Source organism: Pogona vitticeps, chromosome 6 (assembly GCF_051106095.1).
Source record: "Pogona vitticeps strain Pit_001003342236 chromosome 6, PviZW2.1, whole genome shotgun sequence".
Taxonomy (NCBI): Eukaryota; Metazoa; Chordata; class Lepidosauria; order Squamata; family Agamidae; genus Pogona; species Pogona vitticeps.
Genome location: NC_135788.1, coordinates 24,288,857 through 24,299,931, shown reverse-complemented (window position 1 = coordinate 24,299,931; position 11,075 = coordinate 24,288,857). Strand labels below are relative to the sequence as shown.

The following is an 11,075-nucleotide window of genomic DNA, read 5'->3' as shown; positions in this document are numbered from 1 at the left end:
CTTCCTTGACCAAAAGCTTTTTTTTAACCACTGAAGATCAGACTAGCTTATGACTATTGCAGAGATGCTTCCCAAATGGTAAAAGATGCAAATTGACTTGCACATCTTTCATTTAGTATGTTTTGCTTTGTGACTGGATACTGGAAGGGAAACAGAGACGTAATGTGTCAGTCTGATGGCTGAGGCACTCTGAGGAAATCCAGTAAGACAGGAAAATGGTTAAATTCTGGAGAATAACATTCCCCCCAATTTCTAGTTTAATTTTCAGTTAAATGGATAGCTGAAAGTTGTTTTTTAAATATATTCCTTCCACCCCCACTTCCTCAGCAACAACATCAAAGACAATGACACCAGTGTCATAACTGGAAATAAATTGAGTTACAGATAAAGAATGAAGAAAGTAAAGGAAGGACTACAAGCACCCAAGAATGGTAAAAATTAAACCTCAAAGTTTTCATGTATTTCACCACATTATTAATGTAACTCTTAATTAATAAAGAGACAGCAGCATTGCTTTTATGTGGCAACTCAATACAAAGCACATGTAGCTAGTTAATTATCACTTTACAAAAGAAGTGTAATGAAAGAACTTGTAAATTGTGAACTATTCAAGAATCCAGCATCTCTTTATGTACAACCTATCTATGACTAAAGCAAATGTCAGGAGGAAGCAGGATAAAAAAAATATTTTTAAATTTGTTACACAGATTTTGAAGGACTGTGGGTGTCAAACCCATGTGCAACCCCCAAGACATTGGAAATGTATTGGCAATAAAGAGATTTTGCTGGTGCATATTAAGTGCCAGATGCAGCACTGTGGAACACTTCCCTCCAATTTGAGGTACAGCATGATTTCCTTTTTCCTTTGCCTTGAACTGGCTGGTCTTCCAACATAAGCAACAACAGAAATTTGCTGAGCTCAGAATTCACTCCTGCCGGAAAGCGGAATGGAAAATCTACCGCACCTCTCCAATATTTGGTGTGGGAGAGAAAAAAAGACCACCCAGATATATATTAAAGGCCCAATAGGTAAGTACTGTACACAATATGACTTTAATGCGGACACTAGTTCTGGTATTGAACCTGAAATGGAAGGATATTCCCTCTATTTTTGGTACACATACAGTCATGTGAAAAAGAAAGTATACCCTCTTTGAATTTTATGGGGTTTTTTTGTATCAGGATATGATAAAAATAATTTGGTCCTTAGCAGGTCTGAAAACCAGGTAAATTCAACCTCAGATGAACAACAATATATGGTATATTACGCTGTGTTATGATTTATTTAACAAAAATAAAGCCAAAATAGAGAAGACATGTGTGGAAAACTAAAACACCTTATGATTCAATAGCTTGTAGAATCACTTTTAGCATCAATAATAGAGATGGGGGTATTTGTATTCATATACAAATAGGAATGCCCCCACACAGCTGGATGTAACGAGGGTCTAGTCCCCTGGGGCCAGACCATCCACTCACGCATCCACAAGTGATGGTGGATCCACTCTCCGTTCTTGTCACTCCTGAGCTCCCGGTTGGCTATTCACTCTTGGCAAAAGTAGGGAAGACGGGTCTCACTGCCAGGCTGGCAATAAAGATGGCACATCACTAGAAACTGATAAAATTCCAGAGAGTTTCCTGAGATCAGTCTTCAAACAAAGCCCATATTTATTTCCAGACAATCAGTTAGAAAACAAAACAAGTAAATCTGTATGATGCAGAGGTGAGAAACTTTGTGCTAGAACAAGTTTAAGGAATTCCTTCTTCTAATGAAATGCTATTTATAGTCTATAGGATGACCCTGAGGGCTTGCTGTTAGACAGGCAGAGAAATTTGTGCCTCCCTTATAATATGCTCACTCGAGCTTACCTTCATTGTGGCTAGTCAAAAAGCCACATAAAATATCAAGCAAGCTTTCTAGGATTCTTTTTCTGCTGAGAAATAACAAAAGGGTGAAAAGATGTTTCGGTCATGGTGTGGACCATAAAGTAAGAAATGTAAGGTTTCTTTTATGACTCATGGGTTTGCATGAATGGTATGGGGTTGTCATTGTGGTTATAAATGCACTAATACTTTACCATCTCTGAATTCAGAAAGAAATACTCCTGGTATGTTTTACTTCACCATTAATATTTGTTCTCTACTAAGCTACAGTGACTAGTAAATATTAAGAATGTTCACAGCAAAAACATTCATGTTGTTTTCACTTTATTTTTCTTTCAAAGGTGCCCAGGGCAGCAGTTCATGAATCATCATCATGACTCCTACGCAAGTGGTACTAGCATATGTTCATCATCATCATCACCATTCAAAGGTACAGATAAGACATAAGCAGCCATTATGATCAGAACTGGAAATTAATAGTAAATCAAGCAATTGAAAACAAGCAGAGAGTACCCACTACCATCACATACAAAGTAAAAGCAAAATAAAAAGCACAGCTGCCCTCATCCCATAAAATTATAAAAGGAAGGAACTAAATAAAGGGGAAAACACTGTAATGCAACCCCCACAACAAAACTCCTAGGGGATATATATTTTTTCCTGTCTACCACTAGTCTTCTGTTGCATGAGCAGCAGCAGAACAAGAGCAACACAAAGAGGGAAAGAGGGAAGCAGGGTTTATCAATAAATAAACACTAGGAGGCAAAAGGATCCAAGATGGAAGGCAGCAAAGAAGAACAGAAATGGTGAGCAGCTCAGCAGCAGCAGAAATCCCAGGAGGAACTACCAAAGCCAAAAAGCACCTGACTGTTTTCTTGGCTCTTTTAGAAGTTCAACATTCCCTCCACCTCCTGGACATTCCGATTGAATGCTGGCACTCCTCACAGGCCTCGCCGTGAAGCTATTTGCTGGAACATCAGTCAGACCACAAGAAGAAATAAAAGAAGGAAGAATTAAAGAAAATAAAATTTCAACATCTGATCTGTAATTTCTATAAAACCTTTTTTTTTTCTTAGAGGCTCTTTATTGGAACCCAACAAAAGTCTCTGAAAATATAAATTGAAAAGGGGTGTCTCTCATTCTGTTTAAATTTTTTTGCTAAATGAAAGTCCCACGCCTAGCAAATAAAGTTTCAGGCAGGGTATCAAGAGACCTAGGTTCCTCGGTGAGTTTCCTGTCTTGGCCATGGAAATTCACTGAGGAATAGCAGTGATAAAAATACTCCTTGAACTTTGTACATGCCTCATAAACCCTGTTAAGATCACCACAAGGTGGAAGTGACTTGACACCACATAACAACAACAATCGACAGTAATTGGAATAGAAAGAAAATTCAAGAGTAAAGACAATATTTAACTTTAAAGAGTTTAAAAAAGACAGAATATTTTCTACAGAAAAGGTGTCCATTGTTTTAGTATATGTAACATGATTTTAATGTGCTTCATGCATCAGGAAGGAATCATGTTGTATAATGTAGGGTTTGTTGTTGTTATGTGCTGTCAAGTGGCCTCTGACTTATGGTAACCCTTCAGATATTATTTAATTACAGGGTTGACACAATAAAGAAAAAGTGCAGATAACATTTAATCTACGTATGTTATTTTCTAACAAGTGGTCTTGGAAGAATACCCAACATGTTGAATTATTCACTTATGCCTCATTAGGTAAAGGTAAAGGTTCCCCTTGACAATTTTTGTCCAGTCGTGTTCGACTCTAGGGGGCAGTGCTCATCCCCGTTTCCAAGCCATAGAGCCAGGGTTTTTCCCCGAAGACAATCTTCCATGGTCACATGGCCAGTGTGACTTAGACACGGAATGCTGTTACCTTCCCACCGAGGTGGTCCCTATTTATCTATTTGCATTTGCATGTTTTCAAACCGCTAGGTTGGCAGGAGCTGGGACAAGTGACGGGCACTCACTCCGTCGCGTGGATTCGATCTTACGACTGCTGGTCTTCTGACCCTGAAGCACAGGCTTCTGCGGTTTAGCCCACAGCGCCACCACGTCCTTTATGCCTCATTATTACCCACAATAATAACGCCATGATCTGGGCCTCTTCCAGATCATGACCACTCCCCTCAAATTTGATAGAACTGATCCTTAAGCCGCATCAGCCTTGGAGGAGGTGTTGTGAACACAAGAAGAGCTTTTTTGTTTTGTTTTGTTCCAAAAGTCTTTGTATGGAAGTGGCCAGCATCTGCCTGAAGTACTGAGGTGACATTAGGGAAAAGCACAGGTCCAGGGCCTTACTCTGCAGGACATGTAAATGCAGCAGAGCAGAGGTAGTTGGTCCCTACATTTTAATGGAAGAGAGATAATATACAATGCCAAGAGCATTCAGTCCTTGGTAAGAGTATTACGTCTGTATTACCCAATTGAACTATTTCTGAGCCACTATTTCTGAGGATAGTCTGATGTAGGAAGCAAGATCTGTTCAGCTCACGCATCTCTTTTCCTTCTAGTTAGGTTTCCAGGAGAAGTTTGCACTACAGGCTTTGATTACACTCTACATTTGAGCCTTGTTCAGAACAACTCAACATGTAAACAGATGGTGGGAAAGGTGGGAAATGGGCACTTTGCGAGGACTAGTTTCCCTTAATTTCATCTGTCAGGGAATCACTCTAGCCTGCCCCCCCCCCAAAGTATCAGCCTTACAGTTGAACCAAAAAGGTCCAGCTTACATACAGATTGGAGTGAGGTTGAATGTGGACATTGTGTAATCACCAGGAAAAAAATATTGCACTGGGTCGCTCCACTAGCAGTCCAAAATGCGATAATGCCCTAAATAATTCCCTATGTGATCACACCCTAAAGATGTATATGGAGGTTTAGCATTGTGGGAAAGGCTATTTAGGGTATGATCTGATGGGCATTTAGCCCATGGTTTGGTCCATTGTAAGGATGAGTTGGTTCAGTTCTTTCTCTAGACATCACACAACCTAATCACTGGAGTGAACCAAATCATCCCTAGAGTATTCCTACCTGCACCTTTTAGAGGTGTCTACTTTTTTTGGGTGTGGGTAGGATTACTCTGGTTAGAAGGAAAGAAATAGCAGAATAGCATGCCATTGCTGATGCTTAGAGGTGTTCAATTGATATCCTCAACTGGTTCACTTGTAACACCACACTTCATGATATCAGATATTCAAACCAGAAGGAGCTGGACAAATAGAGTCATTTGGGAAGAGGTGCAATATGCCATTTGGTGCTATCCTCACATCCAAATGACGTATCAGGACTCAAGCAACTTGCACCAGCCTGCTCCAAAAGGACCCATGTAGGCAAATCCTCAGTTGGCTCTCTATGGGCATTTGAAAGTATGTTGAATGTGCCATACATGCACTTGAACACACTGAGATCTTTTTGTTGTTCTGTGCTGTGAAAATGCTTTTGATCTAAGACAATACCATGAATTAGTGCACTTCAGTAGGTCCCATTATTATTGGACCTTTTCAGATTGTGTGAACTCAGGGTAATGGCTTCCTTTATAGAATCTATCCATTTCATGTTTGGTCTTCCTCTTTTTATGATGCCTTCAACCATTTATCTTTTCTTGTGAGTCTTGTCTTTTTGAGATATGCCCAAAGTCTGATAGTCTCGATTTAATAATTTTAGCTTTCAGTAAGAATTCTTGCTTGATTTGATTTAGAATCCATTTATTTATCTGCAATGCTCTCCAATGCTGTGCTTCAAAACAATGGCCAAAATCCTGTTGCACAGTAAATTATGCAAGAGAAGTCTCATTGAATCATTGGGGATTTAATAAGTCAAATCTTCTGTAAGATCCATTGATTCAAATGGCTCTACTCTATCACTTCATGATATCACCAGCATCTTACTTTACCACAATACTTTGCAGTTACAGTGGGCCCATTTGAATTAATGGAACACATGGAGGAGTTGACTCACCAAATCCTCATTGATTCAGTGAGACTACTCCAGTGCAATTTACTACATTAAGCAACAGGATTGGGGGCATTTTTTTCTGTTAGCTTTTTGCATTGCGTTGTTATCACCTTTGTATCAAAACATTGTTGGAGAATTTGAACTAGGAGATCTTTCTACATATAGGGAAAGAACCTTCCATAGCAGTGCTGCTTGGCCACCCACAGTGCCATTCATTCACAATCCTACTTTTGCTTAGAGAAACTGTTGCAGCATCTAGGCCCATTCTGCAATGGGTCACCTTTCAGTCCAGCTGTTTGTCTAAACAAGCAGAAGATCACATAGCAAAATTGTACCACAGCTGGAGATCACATAAACCAGCATGTTCCATACTTTGGAAGTCTTCCTACATATCTTCTTGATATGCCAGCTTTGGGTGTGTGTGTATGTTTTAAAGTTGAAGAACATTTTTTCATACTGTGGAATTTAAACATGTTAACACCCTAGTTGATCGGCAGTCTTACAAAACAAAATCCAAGAAATGTTTTACTACAGGCTTCCTACTTGTGCAGAACAAGCCTAGTGAAAAGACTATGGAAATAATTTGCTCTAGTGACACAACACATGTTAGAGCTCCTTAAAGGTATCCATCTCTTCCTGCCTTGCGCTCCCAATTCAGAGGCATATTGTTGTAGCTAAGATGACAGTCCAAGAAGAAACATAAGCAGGTTTCCTACAGCTAGGAACATCAGCGCTACAGCTGCTTGGTCATGATAACAGAATGATCAGCACAATGTCCTGTGCTGCAGAAAGTGTTCAAGAAAAGCACAATTGCTGTAAAATAAATCTGCCAAGGTAAAACTGTACCATCACAAAGCCTTGCACATGGTTGGCACCCTTCTCCATAAGCAACAGAAGCTTAGTGGTTAATCCAGTTCCGAAGCGGAGAAGTCATTTTGGGTTTCACAACAATCCACACATTTAAAGACTAGATTTAATCGTAACTGCCAATTTCCACTGAGAAGTTACCCTGGATAACCATAGTAGGCTCCGCTGCTGTTCTTTACCTTTAGAATTCAGGCCATTAGCACCTATTGTTTTTTGGGTCACAATAAATTATGGCTTCACGGTGAGAAAATATTTCTTCTTATCTCTTAAGGGCTGGCTGCAGCATGTAACTATCAAGCCCAAACATCACACAGACTGGAAGGTAACCAATAGAATATGTGAGGAGAGATTGAAATGAATTTTTGACGTAAGTCATGCCTCATAAGCTACAGTCCCAAGTCGACTATTTGTTACTTTTTCTTTTTCTTTTTTCAAAGTCAGTTTTGTCTTATCTGATGCCGAAACCCTTCCATGCAGCTTTGAACACAGAAGCCTGAGAGGGAGAGAGAATCAGTTGGAAATTTGTTCATGTCTACCTCTATGCTTGACATTTCTCCACTGATAAGGTACAGCTAAATATTGACTTTTTGGTTAAGTTCAGATTAGCTGTCTGGTCTATGAGCATTGATTGTAACCCATTATCTTTTCCCATTTAGACCCTCTGAGTTTTGCTGCCAAAACTGAGAGACAAAGGAATGGCAGGAAGAAAATTAACACACAGTAAAGATATCACTTTTCTGAGCAAAGCCACAATTACTGTTGACCTTTGATTTTATTTCCTGTCAATCTTGCATTCCATAAAGTAATTCATATTTTCCTTGGGTTTCCTGTTTCTAGAGAAAACCATTTTAGTACTATCTACATAACAGCACAGATAGATTCTGAACCTCTCTCTCTCTCCTCTCTCTCTCACACACAAAATAATTGTAAATCTTAGAATAAGCAAAATAGCATTAAAGTATTATGTGCTTTGCCTGTCTTCAGTTGCAGCTTCAGTCCAGATTTAAGCAACAAGAAGTGATTCATAGGTCTTCTTCATGAGGTGAGATGTGTTGAGAACTTGGAAGACAAGATATATATCATTATGTCAGTGTTCAGAAAGCCTTTGGTAAATTCCCATGAGATTTTTTGAGGAAATTAAACTTCTGAAGTTGTGTATAAATAATGTTGTCTCTGAAATGAATGACAGCAATTTTTAGACATTATGGCTGGTATACTATTGCTATTCCCAACTAGAATACAGACCAGTTTTGGAAATAATTGTACTGCTTATATATATATATATTCTATGTAAACCCAGACAGATTGCTACAGACAATTTGTATTGAAATTGTCTGTAGTAATACAAGACAATTTGTAGTGTCTTATGTTACTACAGAAATACAAATACAAATACAAATTGTCCGTAATAATCTGTTTGGTTTTGGACAGAATATGTTGCAAAGGAATAGATCTAAGGTTGAAAACACCCGTCAGGACCTTGACTCCTTATTGATACCAGTAGATCTCATGGTGATGTCCAATGCACCATCTACGTAGTAAGGTTAAATTATATCAGTTTCTGCTAGAGCAGCCTGAAGATGTGGACAAGGCACTGGCACACTGCAATGCCACCACCTCCTCTCTAGATCCTTGTCCATCAAGACTCTTAAAATCAAGAAATGGCATGACAATGACATGACAAAGCCATTCAACTCTTCAATGTAACCCTATGGGAGGGTTATTTGCCTTCCTACTTAAATGAAACCATTATAAGGCCCATTCCAAAGAAATCCAATTTACCAACAGATGATCTCAACAGCTCGTATATAGACCTGTAGCCAACATTCCATTCCTGTGCAATTTGATTGCGAGGGTAGTGGCTGACTAGCTGCAGGCATTCTTGTAGGAAATGGATAGTCAATTTCAGTCAGGGTTCAGGCCATGCCATGGGATTGAAATGGCACTGGTCGCTCTGCAAGACAATCTCCTAAGGGAAGCCGATGGGGGGGGGGAATATAACCCTGCTAGTCATCTTGGAACTTTCTGCAGCCTTTGATACTGTTAACTGTGGTATCCTTCTGAGATTGGGGCTCGGGGTTCCATTCTCCAGTGATTCCAGACCTTCCTCAAGGGACAATCCCAGATGGTACAACTTGGTAAAACATTGTCCACCCCTTGGGACCCATTTTATGGAGTCCCACAGGGTTCATCCAGTGCTTTTTAATATCTCTATATAAAGCCACTAGGAGAAGTCATACAGACATCAATATGCAGGTGACACATAGCTCCATCTTTCCTTTTCTTCATCTATAGATAATTCTGTGCACGTCCTTCAGTGCATCAATAATAGACTGGATAGGGGTCAACTAACTGAAACTGAATCCAGATAAAATGGAGATTCTACTTTTGGGAGGCTCATCAGACTGGTTAGAGGGATATTTAATTGGCCTTGATGAGATTACACTCCTCCTGAAATATGAAGTTTGCAGTCTTGATATTCTCTTGGACCCAGTCTTCTCTATGGAAGCACAGATATCTACTATGACTATAAGTGTCTTTTATCAGCTTCAGTTGATTGCCCATCTGTGCCCATACTTGGATAAGAAATGCCTAACAATTGTGATTCATGCATTGGTAATCTCCAAGATAGACTACTGTAACAACTCTCTGTGTAGGGCTGCAACTGAAGTCAGTAACAGAAACTTCAGCAGTTTCAAATGCAGTGGCCAGACTGATTTCAGGTACCATTTTAAAATAAATAAATTGTTATTTATTATGTTTGTCATGCTGCCTTTCCCCTAAAGGCAATTTACATCATTCAAAACTAAAAACAGTAAGTTATTCAAATATTAAAAAAGAATGAATAACATTATATTAAAAACATTACCAAAACAGATTTAGAAGCAACAAAGTACAAACTATCCCAGACAATCAGTCACTGAGGAAAAGACTGAAGAGAAAGATCTTTGTCTGGATGTAGAAGGTCAGCAAAGATGAGCCCAGCATGGCCTGCTGTGGGAGGAAGCTCTAGAGTCCAGGAGCAGCAACAGAGAAGGCCTTCTACCATGTCCCCACATATGGTGATGAAAACACATTCCCTGTCTTGGCACACCTTCATTGGCTCCCTGTTAGTTTCCATGCTCAATTCAAGGTGCTGGCATAGCGTACAAAACCCTGAATGGTTTAGGTCCTCAATATGTGGCAGAACATATCTCCCCAAAAATAGGCATCCATCCCACATACTCCTTGCAGTCCTTGATGTTAAGAACTGTAACATCTAAGAAGGTTAAAAAAGTCAACATGAGGAACTGAGCTTTCTCAGTCGTGGCCCCTTTCCTATGGAACAAGCTTCCCACAGACATTGAGCAGGCACTATCCCTTTTTAAGAAGCTAATTAAGGCTGAATTATTCAAAGCTGCCTTCTACTAGAGTAAATTCATCCTGAGACGGGTTTTAATTTGTGTGTTTTATTTACAAGCAACTTTATCTGTATTTTATTGTATTTGTTGTATTTATTACATTCAATTGTTACTTTTTTTATTGCATATTGTAAACATCCCAGAGAGTGGCAGCACTAATAGACAACATAGAAATGCAAGGAAATTAATAGTTGTTCTTGTGTTGTAATAAACAACAGTATTTTGGAGTGCCAAAGCACACAGTGCAACCTGCAGATGGTATGAAATTTCTGTGTTAATTAATCAGGCTTATCATTAATCACAACAGAAGATAAAGGACCATCAATTGATGTGTATTTTCTTTGAGATAACTGACAAATTTTGCTTGGGTAGGTCTTGCATTTCAAGCTCCCAGCTTGGTTTATGCATGTTTTACATTACTTTTTGAATTAAAGCCAGTTGTGAGGAGAAGCATGCTAAATTTGAACATGACAGCTTATGTTTTTAACTTACCACCAGGAAAAATGAGATTTCATCATTACCCCCCAGCCTCAGTGAACTTAATCACCTACTTTGGGGGGGGGGGAATTGGTTGCGTTTTCTTTTGACTGTGTTTTCATACTGCCCTATCTCCAGTTTTGAACTCTTACATAGGTTTTACTGTTTACACCTGGCAAGGAGACTTTTCCCCATTGTAATGTAATATAATCTAAGAATGCATTCCTTTTTGATTATATATCTATGTATTCTTCAGTGCCATATTTTTAAATATGTAATGCCAAGTGCAAGTGGTGTTTAATGGAAAAGAGATGTCTGGCTCATCTTGTCAGAGACTTCCTTTAGAAAGAAAAGAAGAAGAAAAATCTGCAACCTGAAGAATGTCATATTTTACATTAAAGACAGGGCTCCAATATTTACTTACTGATTCCATTTCTTTCCCACTTTTCTGCCAAAGAGCTTGGTATTTCCTCTCCCCGTT

At 39.1% G+C, this 11,075-nt stretch overlaps 1 long non-coding RNA gene across 1 annotated transcript; it reads left to right on the top strand.

Moving 5' to 3' along the window:
- The first annotated feature begins 892 nt into the window (after positions 1 to 892).
- LOC140708124 (uncharacterized) lies at positions 893 to 7,504 on the top strand. The gene is made up of 5 exons (XR_012088275.2): positions 893 to 1,029; positions 2,226 to 2,314; positions 6,988 to 7,083; positions 7,194 to 7,282; positions 7,373 to 7,504. It is a non-coding gene; the product is annotated as an uncharacterized LOC140708124 (long non-coding RNA).
- The last annotated feature ends 3,571 nt before the right edge of the window (positions 7,505 to 11,075 follow it).